This window comes from Haemorhous mexicanus, chromosome 2, assembly GCF_027477595.1.
Source record: "Haemorhous mexicanus isolate bHaeMex1 chromosome 2, bHaeMex1.pri, whole genome shotgun sequence".
NCBI classification, from domain to species: Eukaryota; Metazoa; Chordata; class Aves; order Passeriformes; family Fringillidae; genus Haemorhous; species Haemorhous mexicanus.
This window is the reverse complement of record NC_082342.1, coordinates 32,786,682-32,802,858: the sequence shown is the minus strand read 5'-3', so window position 1 is coordinate 32,802,858 and position 16,177 is coordinate 32,786,682. Positions and strand designations below refer to the sequence as shown.

The 16,177-nt window shown below is 43.4% G+C and overlaps 1 protein-coding gene across 4 annotated transcripts in view; it reads left to right on the top strand.

Moving 5' to 3' along the window:
• Window positions 1–2,302: 2,302 nt before the first annotated feature.
• Window positions 2,303–16,177, top strand: part of EPHB6 (EPH receptor B6) — a 66,677-nt gene continuing 52,802 nt past the window's right edge. Inside the window, exon 1 of one of the 4 annotated variants that reach the window (XM_059838294.1) lies at window positions 2,303–2,477. The gene's annotated coding sequence lies outside the window, so the exon portion shown is untranslated. Of the gene's footprint in view, window positions 2,478–2,622; window positions 2,961–16,177 lie in introns of those variants that run through there. The other 3 variants (XM_059838296.1, XM_059838292.1, XM_059838295.1) reach the window with 3 other exon arrangements.

Here is a 16,177-nt window from a genome sequence, read left to right as displayed (position 1 = left end):
CATTAATTTGCCTAGCAGAGGGAAGATTTCAGAAACTGGAATTTTTTTTTAAACATACAAATTCTGCAGCATTGCAAAATGCTGCAGCACTGGAGAAAAACCATTTAAATGCTGACGTAAAAATTAATCCCTCATAAAAGACTGACTGTCAGCCATCCTTTCACCAGGTGAAGTTTTAAAGAGGGTTTGGATGTTGCATGTGCACGCGTGCACAGGAACTTTTCTCAGACTTCCCCATTCAGTGTAGCAGTTCGCTCATGCTTGGCTTTCATTCCAAAAGAAGGAGGAGGAGGAGGTTTTGGGGGGAATATTCCGTTACCATAAAGGGGAGGAAATGTTTCTGCAGCTATTGAACAAAGCAGCTAGTTAACCTCTTTCCCGACCCCGGTGCAATGGTACAGTCCCACTGCTCCTTTCTAGGGGCCAGATGCTCCTCATCGTAGTAAAACGAGGAAGAAAGAAAAACATATGTGCAAAAATTTACTACCCAGCTAGTAAGGACCAGATTCCAGGAGGAGCTGAATACCTGCAATTTCTCCTGAAGTGAATTTCTTTTAGAATCGGATGGGGGGAGGGAGAGGGAGGGAAGTTGGAAGGAAAGAGGTCTGTTGTAATTGGTGTCTAGAAACCCCCACAGAGAGGATTAAGAAAGAAACTATGCTGTCTGGGAAGAAGTAGGTATTTGTGTTACTCTGCATATATACAGAACTGCTAGAAAAGGCTGTGCTCGGTGGAAACCAGCCCTAGCTTTTTGAACACTGAGATGTGTCACTGTCTGCTGATGGTACTTCTTTTAATCAGAACTTTACTGAATGTGCTTTTTCCTTTTGTATGTGAACCAGTGTCTTACGTGGAAGGGAATCGCGGTCACGTTCTATTGCGTGTGTTGTGAAGCTCATACTTCAAACCAAAGGGAGTTACTTTGGGAACAGAAGCCCAAAATTCTGCTCTGTGTTATCACAGAAACATTTATGCATTGTAAGGCACTGAGTTTTGATATCTTTTCCGTCCAGTCCTAATGCACAGTGCACCCTCCCTCATTTTCTGCCACTCAGCTGTGTAACTCACTGAATAGTAGGAACGAGCAGAGGGTATTGCTGTGTGCCTCATCCACTGGCATTTCTCTGTATGCAGCCGAGTGACATTTGCAGAATGAGTAGGTAGACTCTTGTTCTTGCACTAGCAGGAAACAGGAGACATTCAGAAAGATTCTTCAATAAAGATACTCTCAGTCCTTTGTTTCCACATTGGAAGGTGAGGTTCTCTTTTGGAAGAACTGAGAAACCCTCTTTGATTCACCCACATGATTGAGGTTTGTCAGTACCTAGAATCAAGGAAGCGCCTTGCCTCTGTGACATTTCACAGAATCATAGCATGGGTCAGGTTGGAAGGGATCACAGGAAGGTTCATCAGCTTCAACCTCCCTGTTCAAATAGGATCATCCCAGAGCACATGGCACAGGATTGTGTCCAGATGGTTCTGGAATATCTCCAGTGAGGGCGACTCCATAACCTCTCTGGGAAATCTGTCCCAGTGCTCAGTCACTTGCACAGTGAAGAAGTTCTTCCTCATACTCAGCTGGAACTTCCTGTGCATCAGTTTCTGCCCACTGCCCCGTGTACTAGTGGTTGGAACCACTGAGAAGAGTCTGGATCCACCCTCCACACCCTCCTTGCATGTGTTTATAGACATTGACGAGCCCCCTCTCAGACATCTCTTCTAAAGGCTGAACAGGCCCAGCTCCCTTAGCCGTTCCACACAAGAGAGATGCTCCAGTCTCCAAATCATCCTCATTTCCCTCAGCTGGACAGGCTCCAGGAGCTCCATGTCTCTCTTTAATGAGGAGCCCAGAACTGGACACTGCACTCCAGAGGAGCCTCTTCAGGGCTGAGTAGAGAGGAGGCATTGGAGGTGGAGCACAAGTAAGCACAGATGCAAGAACTTGAGGATGGGTTATACAGACCAACAGGAGATGGCACACAGTAACAGGGATTTCAACAATGTTAAGAGAGACTGACCAAGGATCAGACTTGTGCAGCCACACCGTCCTTCCTGACAGAACCTGGCAAGGGTAGGGGCTAGGGCAGGGGCTCGGCCAGATGTTGGGACAGGCGCAGCTGCGGCCACGCTCGGGATCCCCGAAGAGCAGGCGGTGAGGGAAGACCCTTTTGGAAAATCCCCCTCTGAAGAGGGGGGGATTTTCCAAGAGGGGGGAAGAGGCTGGCTGCGGGAAGCGGGAGGGGTTCGGCAGCACAGCCTGGGATCGCGGAGGGAAGCCGGTGCCGCCCAGCGACCCGCCCAGCGGAGCGGCTCGGAGGGGAGGCAGCCGGCGGCCGGGGGAGCCGGCGGGGCGCGCAGCACACAGGATGGCGATGGCCGCGGAAGTGACAGGAGTGGCTGCAGCCGCCTCGGAGTGCGGGATCTCGCAGCGCCCCCACCCCCATTTGCCGTCGCTGGGCTTCTGCGAAGGAAAGCAGGTCGGGGGGGCGGAGAGAGAATGGAGGAGGGGCACGGCGAGGAAGGGAGGGAGGGAGGGGGGGAGAGAAAGCGAGAGAGAGAGAGGAGCCCGGAGAAAGGGACCAGGCAGATCCTGGGAAGCGAGAGAAAGAGAGGCTCCTGCAGGAGGGGGAACCTGGGCGGGGAGAGGACATTCCCAGTGAAGGGCCTGGAGGGGAGCGCAAAGATCGGGACTGCCCACAAGCATCCGACTTGTTGAAAGACGTCGAGCGAGGCCAGAGGCTGTGCCCGGGGCCGGGGGACAAAGCGGCGTTGGGCGCGGAGCGAGAGGGAGCTGGCGCTGGCCCGCCGGGATGGTGCAACTCGTGCGGTGAAAATGGTCTTTGTCCAACTTTTCTGATGCCGGGAGGCCGGGCGGCACGGCTCTAGCGGGAAGGGCTCCTGCGAACACTGCTCGAGTAATGCTGGGAAGTGGAGGGGGTGTTGCTGGAGTCCTGCACAAGGTACCGTGGCGGGCGGGCGAGGACGGGCATTGTGAGACCGGCCGGAGCGCTCGGAGCGAGCGGGACGTGGTGGCGGGTACCCGCGGGTCTCTGCCATCCGGGGGAGGGGGCACAGAACAAACGAGGACTACTTCGAAAGGGGTTAAAACTCCTCAGGCGATGTTCTTTTTTTCTCCTTTCGCGGTGTGTGCTGCTCAAAGGCGGCGTTACCGGGACCCTCCCCCGAGCGCACGTCTGCTGTCAGGTGCCGGCCGTGGGCACGGGGAGGACAGATGTGGGGAATCGGGTCACGGCCTCTCCGCTCACGGAGACTGCCATCGCCCCCAGAGCCCTTCCACACGGCCGCGGTGCTTCCCCTCTCTCTAGCCCCCTGGAGAGCCTTAGGGAAATGCTGCCTTTGAAGTCTCTGTGGCTTGATGGATGCTGGTGTGGGTTCCCGATCCTCGTGGAACGACACAAGGGAGGCTGTGTGGCCTTGTCTGTGGGTAGGGTTGCTCAGCTCTCGTGGGGGACAGATGGCTGTATGAGTGCTTGTGGCAGAGAAAAGCCGTGTTAGGCTATTTTTCAAGGAGATGATGCAAGTTACTACTACTCAAGCTAAATAAATCTGTGAATGTGGGAGGGGCTGTTGTGATGGGTAATTTTAATTTTGCCTTTTGTGGGATCCACTGAGATGATTTCACTTACTCTGAAGTTTCTCTTGCTATTACCACACTCATTTGGCTGGGAAGGAGAGTGAGTATCACCTGCCTTTCCTACAAGTTCCAGAAATCAGAGAGTGAAGATGGGGAAGCAAATCTCCCGAGTGGCATCCTTCACTAGCAGTGACACCCATGCAGATTCATGATGAAGTAGAGTGAGAGGGCAAATGGAAACAACGAAGTCAAGGAGAATTAGCTGCCACCAGACACGTCTGTTACAGAGGCAAATCTGTAGCCTCAGTTGCAATGAAGGAGGAGGCTTCCTTTTTCATTGTTTTATAGGTTCTAATCCAAAACATGGAACTGGGTGTGGGTGCACCTCATGTTTAGTCACAGCTGGTCCACCTGCCCTAAGCCATTAATACAGGATTTATTGGTTACTTTTAGGTATTTCTTCATTCCCAGTTTGAAATACTTCCAATGCTGATGTTCCTTTGGTAGAAGGAAAGGAAAAGATAGTCCACAATCTAATAATCCTTCTCACCCCATCTCATTGCAGAAAAAAATACTGTTTTTCTCTAGAAGTTCATTCCCTAAATTCAACACCTTGCACTACTTCAGTTTACTTTACTAATGCATTGGCAAGCTCCCGATTACTGCACTTAATTGCATCCTTTCCTTTACTGCCTTTTGCATGTATGCTCTCTTAGCCAAGTGATGCATGTGCAGTTTTAAATTCCTTGACTTGTGTGCCCTTCTAGCCACTAAACATTTTTTTTTGTCTTCTGAGTTCTCTCCTATTTGACATTCTTGCGCTGAGCTGCTCAGAATTATTTGCATGGCCATGCGTTTTGATTTTTGGAAAAAGCATCACTTTGGGACACTGGATATTGTATGAAGGAGGATTGTATCTCTTTCTAATTTAATCACTGAAACCCCACAGAAAGTCATGTTTTCTTGCATTGTTCTGAAGTTCTCAGCTCTTCCAAGCTGTTATCTGTAGCATGAACAGCTTAGGTTGTGGAGACTTTTTGGAGGGGGTTGGGGAGGAGATGTCTACTTCTTTTTTCTTTTGCCCAAGGCTGCTACTGTCTTTGCCTCCTGTATTTTGCTTGGAGGCTGACCAATGGCACAGTGTAAATCCTTTTTGGGGGGAAGGCAGCTGGTGGCTCCAAGGAGACAGCTGCTTATTCTCCAGCATGCTCCCATAGGCTGCCAGCAGATGTGTCTGACAAGGGAGCTGATCCCTTAGCCCATTGAGAATTGTCTCCCTTATGCCTGTAGGGATTCATGTGTGGATCCCTCTTTGTGTCCAGGTGCAGATGGCTTCCCCTTCTCCCCTCTGATATTGCATGTGCCATATGCAGAGAATCATGTAAGAGATGAGTGTATTTCTACCCCCCCCCCCCCCCCCTTATCTCATGTGCCTCCAATTAAGACAGTTTTGGTTTTTGGCCAGCTTTCCTTCCCTGAATTGTCAGAAGATTTATGCATGCTTTTCCTCTGGTTCAGGAATGCTCCTGTCTCCAGATCTGCTCTCCCTAAAACCTTAGTTTCCTTGTATTTCACTGTCCATCAGCAGTCCCTGTGCAGAGGGTTAACCTGAAGTCCCTACAGATTAGTACAGGGTGCTTTTGGAGCACACTTAAGGTTGCACAATATATTTTTAATTCTGTGGCCATATTGCATATGTTTACTACACACATAAACAATAGAAGGTGGAAGAAGTACAAATTGGTGGTCAAGCTAGAGCTTTATAATGTTATTTAGTCACCAAACAAGAGGGCAGTATCCTCTGAAAAGAGTGCTGTCATTAAGAAGTATTTATTAAGAATATTCCAGATTGTCTGGTTTTGGTCATAAACATGTGATGATTTTTTTCAAAAAGCTCAATGACTTATTTCTGTGAAAAGCTGACTAAAGGTTTAGGGGGAAACTGATGAGCCCCTATAATGCTGTCATTATTTAATCTTGTTTGCTGTTGTTGTTTTTTTTTTTTTTTTCCTTAAACCTGATTTAATATTATATTACAGTTATATCTTGCTGTTGATTTTGATTTTGTTAGCAAGTTTTGTATCATCTTACAGAAATACAGGTAAGGTATTTCTTCCAGCTACTGACTGCACACATTCAGCAGTTTTCCAACTCATTATGACCTTATTATACTTTAGCTACTACCTGATAAATCTTGGGGTGGATATCACTCTTCTCTCCATGTTTGCTCTTTGGCAACCATGAAGTGTCATGGGCTTCAGGGGTGTACACAAGTGTAACACAGGTGTATTTTGTAAATAATTGTGTAGATGTTGTACAACAGCAAACTAGCAATTTTTCTCCAGTGCTGCTAGGTAAACAGACCCCCAAAAGGATAAAAGCTCCTTAATTGCTCGTGTCAGCCACAGCAGTCAAACATGGGAGCAGCAAGTCTGAGTAAGAAAAAGCCATTTCATGTTGTCACTCTTCTCACACTTGATTTATACAAGGAGTTTTAAACTTAACAAAGAACTACACTAGTACTTCCTTCTCAGAGGCACTCTTGTTGTGCTTTCAAGAAATACTTCTCTGCCACCAGAAACAGAATTTTATCGGAAGTGTACTGTTAATAGATGTTGTGTTTTTAAAAATACAGTTAAAATGTATGTACTTTTTGGAGATCCTAGCACCTTATTTTATGCTGAAGTCGCTGTCTTGCCTCTTAAAAAGTCACCATGGAGCAAGCTGATGCTTCTGTCACAGAGGTCCTACTTGAAGATTGTTCTTGAGACCACTTCTGAGAAAAGCTCTTCTAGTCACTGGTTTCAATTTTCCATGCCTCCAGAGCCCCCTGTGCATTCTGCTACTCAGGCCTGCTTGTCAAGAAGATTTTTGTTCAGACGCTTCACACGCACACCCCCACGCCCGTGTGCACGCGCGTGTGCGCATGCCCCTGTGTGCACACAGCTGCCGGCAAGGAGCAGGAAAAAGGGCTGTCCTGGCAGCAGAGAAGATGCTGGGTACTGTAAGAACACAGCCTCTCCAGCCTGAAAACTGCAGTCTTACATGTGAAGGCTGAATCCTTAAGCTCTTGATTCACCTTAGGATGGAAATTCTCGCCAGCCCAGACCTGCACATTGAAACATACATGACTTCATTTTCAGACAGGCTTTTTTTTTTTTTTTTTACCCCTGTCTCCTTAAGCTTGCCAAGTAAATGATTCCTCTGCTGATTCTGCAGTTTCCAAGTACAGTTTTTTGCTCTGTGCCATGTCTCTGGAAAATATCCAATGTGTCTAAATCATGTAATTAAACCCTAGAAGCTAAAGACTGAGAACTACTGACTCTTTGTAAGATATTTCTGTTTTAGCATACTGATGTTTCTCCAAGTTACTGTAAAGCTTTCAAAGCTCCCTAAATGACCTGATCTCTCTCCCACTTACTGCAAAACACTCACATGATATGAATCTGTTTGGCCCAGCTGACCACTTCAGAGGCAGTGTGTAGGATACAGACGCCTGTGTGGAAGCCTTTAGCATCAGGCTTACCACAGGTTCTCTCAGATCCTGGGGATGTCTGCAAATGGAAGCATGGTTCCTTGGCAGAACTCTCTTATCGTCTTAACTATTCTCAAAGAAGAGAGTGGGATGTCACAAGAGGGACAATATTACAGATCCTTCTGGGGAGGTCTTGAATAATTTCAATTTGGAAATTCAAACTAGGCTGTTTATAGGACTATTTGAATTTCCAAATGTTAGGTTTCACTCACAGCTAGGATCAATTTCCTTCCAGTACGCAGAATCTGGAATGCTTTCTGCACCAGGAAGATGTTTGAAATTACTCCTTTTTGGGTTTGAGCCAGGAAGAAGCTGCTGGAAGCGCAGCTGGATTGGGATGCATGCCTGCAGTTGTCTCCCAGATGGTCCCTTCCCTTCCTAATGTCAGTAGGCTTTCAGCTGGTGCCAGCAGCAATGGGGATGCGAATATGTACTGACATTTTCACTTCTCAGCGAGTTTGCTAATTCCATTTGGTGCATGTGTTGTCCATAAAGGGGCTACCATATCAGCAGTTAGCACTGCCATCACTATGGTATCAGGAATGGAATAGTGCTGTTGAGGAATGTTTGTTTCATTGCTAGTGCAGAGAGTATCTTAGTGATCTTCTCCTCTTCCAGTATCTAACCATGTTAGAAGTACATAAAAATGTTCTCATGTGATGTGAGAACAAATTCTGGCGACTTGAGTGTAAATCACTAGTCTTTTAAAATCTAGGGGATAGGTAGAGGCTTTGACAGAGGGAATTTTCTTCATTTGCACGTGCCTTGTTCTGCTGGGACATGTATGTGGAGTCAGATGCTGAAGAGTAATTAGTCTTCATTTTGAGCCTTACTGTAGCTACCCTTTTGCTTGGGGCCCCAGGCTGAGCACCAGAAAGACATTTGGTGAAATAATGTAATGGGAATGATGCATGACTTGTGCTCCTTGTTTCAGTCTGAAGTCCTCTTAACTCAGACTGCAAGAGTGGTGTTGATGGTTGTGTGTTTCTCATGGATGATTTTACCGCTCTCAAATTAGAAGTGGCTCTGGATGGTCTCAGAGAACTGCAGGTTCTTGGAAGAGCTAAGGACATCTTCAGGCAGAAGATGGAGGGCCAGAAAAGGCCAGGATGAAGAGGGGTGAAGCACCTGTCCTGAAGACAAGCTGAGAGAGCTGGGATTGTTCAGACTGGGGAAGACTCTGGAGTGACATTATTGTGGCCTTCCAGTACCTAAAGGGGATATAAGAGAACTGGAGAGGGACTTTTGGCAAGGACCTGTAAGCAATACAATATGTGGGAGACTTCAGACTTGAAGGGTTGGTGTAGAGGAAGGAATTCTTTACTCAGAGAGTAGTGAGGCACTGGAACAGGTTGCCTGGCGAAGCTGTGGATGCCCCATCCCTGGAAGTGTTGAAGGCCAGGCTGGATGGGGCTTGGAGCAACCTGGTCTTGTGGAAGGTGTCCCAGCCCGTGGCAGGGAGACAGAATTTAATGGTCTTTAAGGTGCCCTCCAACCCGAACCATTCTGTGATTCTGTGAAATCAAACTAGTGACTAGATCCCTTTTTCCTGAAGAATAGCTTCTTTTGATTATTGTTTAATGGGTTACCCCCCAAAAAGTGAGAGTGTGAAGAAGTCTGCAAATCTGTCTTTGGAAACAGAGTAAAAACAAAAATGTTAAATTCTTTAAAAGAACTAAGCTAAAACAGAGCTTACTCTGTTTGATAAATTAACACCTATTGGACAGTCCTGATTGAAAGGATCAGAATAGAGTCCATTGAATTGTACATTTCCTGCTTCTCTTGGCTGATAGTCTGTACCAGGCCACTGTACCAGGCTAGTGTTGAAAAGAGTTGCGTATATGGAAATCAGAGTGGAAAGGGGAACTTGCCCTAAATCCCTAGAAAGTTCTTTTAAAATTAGTTTTTAGATGATTTTTTTAAAGGCTTAGCCTTCCCCTCTTCCACCCAGATCATAGCATATCAGTCTGGCATTTTCTACTTTTTTTCTTTTGTGCCTCTGAACCCTTGGTGTTGAAATTAGACGGTCCCTGACTTTATGGCACTAATGCAAATGCACAGAGACTATTTGTGTTTGACTGCGTGAACTTCTGTGCCACAGCACTGATGAGCTGGGAGCTCAGTGAAGAGCAACAGAAGTGATTAGGTGACTACAGGGAATTTTTAAAACGCTGTTAAAAAGCACTAGCTTACTGATGAGTGAAAAGGGTTTGCTCTGGAGTAGCTAGAGTACCTAAAAGACTATTGATAGGATTTTAGGCAATGTGCTGGCCAAAGGAAAAGGGCTGGCTCAAATTGCCCAAAGTAGTTTGGGTTCAGTATTAAGGTGTGGTTTCTTCCAGCAAAGGCCCACATAGGTGGTAGAAAGTCATGGAAGCCTTATTGCTAATGACATTTAAAAATATGCCTAGGGAAGCTTAAAGAAATACATTGACAAAAATCCTGCAGTTGACATAGGACTGTAGGCCAGATGTTGTCTAAATAAAGGTGCCCATCCCCCTTATTTCATTTCTATTATTATAGTCTTACCAACAGCTGGGGGAGGCACTACCTTCCTGACAGAAAAGGTACCTTGGATCTGCTCTGTTAGGACCAAGACTGGTTGATATCCAAGGAGAGGAAGTGGTGTATTGTACTCACTCCATTTTAAATGTTATCCTTTGGTTTTGAGGTTGGATGTGGATGTAACAAGAGCAGTGAGCCCCAGCATCCACACTGAAATATAAATAAGCCTTTGAGACACTGAGGAGGCAGGATGAACTCTGAGAATTATGTGTTGTTGCTTTCATCTCTGGCACGAAAAATAATACAAACATGCATTAGAAAGAGATGCTGTGAGCCTGAAATATCTTTCTACCGTAACCTGCTTGGCCTTCCCTTTTCCTCTTAAGACTATTTCTGTTCTGCTGAAGTATTAGTGGCACATAATGTTCCCATTTCCTGAGGTGGAAACATCGAACTGGAAATGCAGGATGGAGGAGGAGGGAAGGACCTGAGAACAAAATTGGCTGCTCTTCAGGCTCTGCCAGTGGCAAGTTCAAATTTTTGGTGGAGCTCTCTAACCCACTTTTGCTACACATGGGCTCTTTCTGATGCTTCACTGAACTCAGGTAATTGTTTCAAGCAGTCATTGCCATTCAGATCACCTCTTCTTTGCAGCCTTCATCTGACTTCTTTTCTTCAAGCTACCGTTTCTACTACAATTCCCTCTTGATTGTCTCATAGATGAGATCCAGTTTTGGGCAACCTGATTCCCAAAATCAAAGTGAAAACCTGGTTGAAGCCTTGAATTAGCAGGAATCATTAGTGTTGTTCTCTAAATAAACATCTAGATGTTGACAAAAGTTAAAAGGAATTGAGTGTGAAAGACCAAGTGAGATGTTTCTGAAGTCCAGCAGAATTTCTGTAATGTCTGTTCTTGTTGCTCAGTTCAGTCATTTTAACAGTGAGACCGAGGCACTAAGAGGAAAGACAACTGAATCTGAATGAATATTATGGATTTCAAGACTGGAACTGAAGATGGCAAAACTGGAGAAACTATCTATTTTCTTGCCTATGTTTGAAGTCTCATAGTTCTTTTCTCTGTGTTCTTGAGAGATTGCTGCCAAGGTAGCTCCCTAATTGCCTGTTACTGCACAGTGAATTAACATCTCCTGCAAAAAATGGCTGTAGACTGTAGTAAGTGTTGGTGTGCACTTCTCAGAGTTTGACCAGTGCAGTGCACGGTTGTTTTGTGATGTTTTAATACCTAACATGAATGTGAGACTCAACCTAATGGTAGAACAGACAGAATTCCCATCTTGGCAAACAGCGGTCATAAAAGAATGAAGGCTGTGTTGCAGAGCTCTTCTCTGAGCCATTTTCTCTCTCCCTCATAGCTTCCTAGTTTTGTGCATATATTTCCACATCAAACGCTCTAATTTACGTGCTGGAGCTAAAGCTTGTATATTGTACAGCCTGTTGGTGCAGTCAGCAAAACATAAGGGAATCAGCTTGACTGAATATAATTTTTTATTCTCACTACCATTTGAGGAATATGTTATGTTACAGCCCTCTGTTGGGGCAACCTTATGAACTCAAAAACTGGTATTTGTAATTCTGTGGGGTTATAACTAGATGGGAGCTACCTGGTAATCATCTGTATGGAGTGAAGGCAGGAGAGTAGGTTTGGACAGCAAGATCAAAGCAGTGAAAAAGTCAGTAAAGTGATCGTGCTTCAGTGCTTTTCTGCCTTGAAAGAAGCATTCTTGCTTCTCTTAACAGGAATAAAAACAGTGATGATAAATAGTGCTAGTAATTAAATAGTTTTAAAAGTAGCCTCTATCTGCAAATGCGTGAAGCCAACAATTTGTGAACCAAGCTCTATGACAGCCCAAGGCTGTGAAACTGATTAAAATGGAAAAAAGTAGTTTTAATTAACCCTTAAATTATGAAGCACATTCTCTGAAAACCCAAGCTGCCTCATTGAAGCCAGACAGGAGGTTAATAAAAAGAGCTGCACTTAAATTAAGATGCTTTAATATTATTAGTCCTTTCTGTAATCTGTTTTGAAATGACAGTTTCTCCCATGGAATGAAAGGCAATTTCAAAATGATGGGAATTCCCATAGAAGAGGAACATTATCTTTTAACCAGCTGTCAGTACTGCTACTATATCCCAATAGACAACATAACCTTGGATTCTGTGAATACGAATAACATGCATTTTCTGCTTATGCTAAATATTTCTCACTGTAAAACCCTCGTGAAGTCAGAAGCAAAATTAGAGATGAAGACAGTAAGCATTTTTTTGCAAAAAATGAAGTTCTTTACTGCAGCTGAAGAAAATATTAATCCTTACTAAAGGATTTTGCCAACTGGTCCACAATGAACAGTTTAAGAAAAGTATTTTCAGCTTGTTCTTTTTTTTTCCTTCCATTGTATCTTTTGAGTGTTTGTGCATGGATCTTGGTTCATGTATTTCTAGCCATGCCATGTAAGGCTATATTCTTAAGTTACAACGGGAAAAAGCATTAGTATAAAACATCTCTTTTCTTAGACGTATTAATATCTTAGTGTTGCAAGCCACTCTCACTTTCACTCCTGCTCAACCCTTCAGGCCCTTGATTTCTTTTCCAGTGTCCTGAGAATGCCTTTAAGGCTGTTGTGTTGCTCTGTGTTTGGGTTGTCTGTGCAGATTTGCAGTTGCATTTGCAGACTTGGTCACCAAATGTCAAGGCTATTTTTCTGATTTGTGGCATTGCTTGTCTGGCCATTGCAAACACTATGCTTGGCTTCTTTACCACTTTCCACCCATCAGCAAACAGAACTTGGTATACAATAACTTTAATTTCACTTGAAAAAAAAAGCATGATCAGCATTGCTGGGTAGATGAGAAGATGATTTTAGGGACATTCTCTTTACGTCACTGTCGTGGTTTAACCCCAGCTGGCAGCTGAGCAGCACGCAGCTGCTTGCTTAGCCCCTACCCTCCCACCCCTCCCTTCCCAGTGGGATGGGAAGGAGGATTGAAAAAAGGTGAAAGACATGGGTTGAGAGAACAAGAATTAGAACAGTCTGATAATTGAAGTACATAAAAACAATAATGATGATGATGATGATGATGGAAAGGAAAGGAAAGGAAAGGAAAGGGGGAGAGAGGCATAAACCCCAAAAAACATAAATGACTCATGGTACAGTCGCTCACCGCATTGATGGATGCCCAGCACATCCCTGACCTGTGATCAACAGATCCTGGCCACCTCTCCTCTGTTTATGTACTGAGCATGACGTTCCATAGTGTGGAATATCTCTTCAGCCTGTTGGGGTCAGCTGTTCCTGGCCATGCTCCCTCCCAGTTTCTTGTCCATTTCCCCACTGGCAGAGCATGGGAAATTGAAAAGTTCTTGATTTAGAGTAAGCTTTACTTAGAAACAACTAAAACATCTGTGTTATTAAGAGTATTCTCAATCCAAAACACAGCTCCGTGCCAGCTCCTAAGAAGAAATTTAACTCTATCCCAGCCAAAACCAGGACAGCAAAACATTATTTGTTTAATAGCTATTTGCGAAAATATGTTATTTCCCTTCCCTTTTTAAATGCTGAAATAGGATGCATATATTTTCTTATTTTCAGACATCTTCTATTATAAAATTTCAGTGAATTTTGGGGTGTTTGTTTAAAATTAAGTTGTATCAGAGAAGGAAATGTTAATTTTCAAAGAAATTTTAGTCCCACAGATTACTTTCACCTAGAAGTTGATAATGTGATCTTCAGGGACACTTGAGTCTAGTATTCTAAGCTTAAAATTCTGTACTTAGAATTTTGGAAATGCAACATTTTACACAGCGCTTAACAAAGGTTTGCAGCTGTGCCCTAGAGTTTGTGAGTTGCATATTTTTTTCCTCGCTGAAGCCTTATGTCTTCCTTTTGTACAGATGAAAGTATAATTGTTGAAGTTAAATTATACTTGGAAGTTGATAACATCATGTGTATTTCTGCATAGATAAAAGTGCAGGGATCTGTGCACAGTTGTACTGAGATACGTAACCTGAGAAATTAGAGTAAAGTCAATAACAGGACAGTGAAACCATACCCAGTGGGTACAGTTGTCATCTTCTCTTTCCATCAAAGAAGATAAATGTGATGGACAGCTGTTAATTCATTTCTCCCTGTTTGCGCAGTCTCCTTTATTTACAGTATGAAAATTCAAAGGGAGTAATTTCTGTATCACTTCAATTCCTGTTATATTTTAGAAGAGTTTCCTGTTATATTTGGAGAAGAGGCAAGTAATGGATAACATAAATAACAATTAATTTCTTCACGTTTTTCATTCTATAATGCTGCTAATATTCTGGAGCTGAGATTTTGCTTCCCAGTGTTAATGTTAGAAACTTGACTATAATTGCTAGTGTTTCTTTGAAAACTACACAAATCACTATAAAAATTGTCAGTGATGTCAAATCTTGTGAGGTGGGAAGAAATTGTTTTCAGGAACTTAATTGTGTTTAATATGTATGTAATTCAAGTACATAATAGATGAAAGAATATGTATCTTTAATTAGAATATTTTTTAAAATTGCTGTAGTTTCAAGACATCAGTGTCCATCTTTGTTAGGCATAGCAAAAAATGATGTGGAGGCATTGAGAAAGGCTTCAGAAACACAGGACAGCTGTGAATGAATTTTACTTAGGAAGAAAGACTAGATTTACAAGCTAAGCTCTAAAGCTACTCTAGCCAAGTATGTGTCATGGCAGAGAAGAGAGATTTAAGGGAAAGCACTGTAGTTATCTGAAGAGATGCTAACTTGCCCTCCTGTGTGGTTTGGGAGATCGCAGAGAGGTTCAGAATCTCCCCAGATACCTGTGGGCTGCTCCCAGGGAGCCATCGGGAGGGAGCTGTTCTGCTGTCCGTAGCTCCCTTTTTAATTAGTGCAGATCTTAGTTACCCTGGTGAACATGATTCAGCTCAGTCCACTGACTGTAGAGGTCATGTGAGTGATTATGCTTCTAAGTTGGGCACCCTATTAGAGCCTCAAGGGTTTAATAAAAATTCATGAAAATAAGCATCTCTTTCTTCCCTTTAAGAGCTATGGAAGTTCTTAATTTGGATCCCACTAGGAAATGTATAATCAGAGCATGGAAGATCAGCTTCACAACGCCTGGTGTTTCCATGGTAAACAAGGAAATAAATGCCTTTCTTTGGAGAACATTCAGAATCAGCTTTTGGAGTGTCATTGTATACTTAAGGGATCCCAAGAGACACAAACACAACTCTATCTAGATAATCTGTAGGAAGCAAATGATCAAGCCAGCTATGAAGTGTGCTCTTGAGGAAGTATTCCTTTAAACTTAGTTATACATTTCATCTAGACCCTTTCTCCCAAAATTAAATGAATCAACTGAACAGAGTGTAAAAAATCCACAAGGGTTTTTTGATAAATCCTACTCTCATCTCGGATATTTTCAAAGTAGTTTGGAGTCATTAAAATAATCTCAATTAGTAACAGAGGATAAAAGGATATATAGCAGCTATCGAAATGATCTGTTTATTTAATCAGTCATTTTTCTGTGGTGCTTTCTGTGTCCCAGTGGTAGAATTTTTGAAGAAAACACATTAACTTCATTATATTAAAACCCTGAGCAATAAATTATGTGTTGCTCCCCCTTCACTTCCTGTTTGGGGCGTAGAAAGATTTCTATGAATAGCAGTTATTGTAATTATTGTCTAAGAAAGAAGGTAGGCAATATTATGTCATGCTCAGAGTGCTGGACAGGCACTGAGTGACAGCTTTTCACAACAGCATTGTGAATTTTATCCCAGTGAGATGCGTGACCGCTGCTGCAAGGGCATCCCAGTGGCAAAGGAGCAATTATAGTAGGACAGAACCGGGGCAACAAAGGAGGGGGGGAGGCCTTTTGCCTGACATGTAACACTATCATGATTCCCTATTTATCATGAATGAGAGGTATTAATTCCACTTTTTGTACTCTGACTAAATGCGATGAATCAGTGTGCAGCACAAATTAATTGGAATAGTAGTTTATTGACTCTCCCAGATGTTGTGCTCATTTATCTTTTTAATGGTTCTTGCTGAGAGATAATATTAAGCTGATATGAGTCACAGTGCAAAATGTGCAGAAGGAGGAAAGACTGTGTTTGCAAAGGTACAGCATTTTCTCTACCCTGGAGAACTCTTGAGGTGCATTTATTTTGCATCTAGATCCTTTGTGTGAGGAAGAAGTATGACAAATAAAGGGAAAATTTGTGGAATCAAGTGTGTAGCAGAGGGAAGTTAGACCCATGATATGATTTCTGCTGTGAAATAGGCCTAGAGGAGTCAGTTAACAATGATTGAGGAAGAAGCATTGTTCCAGTGGGAGGAAACAAGATGATTTGGAAAAGTTCTTGGAACAGATAAGAAGAATTGAAAGCGTAAAAAATTTGGCACTGTTACGATTTCAGCTTCTATTAGTAGAACAATATAAAATACGTAAAAATACTTTGTTGCACGAGGATAGACATCTTTCCAAATCTGTTAGAAGTTCAAAACAGGGATTGGATGAATT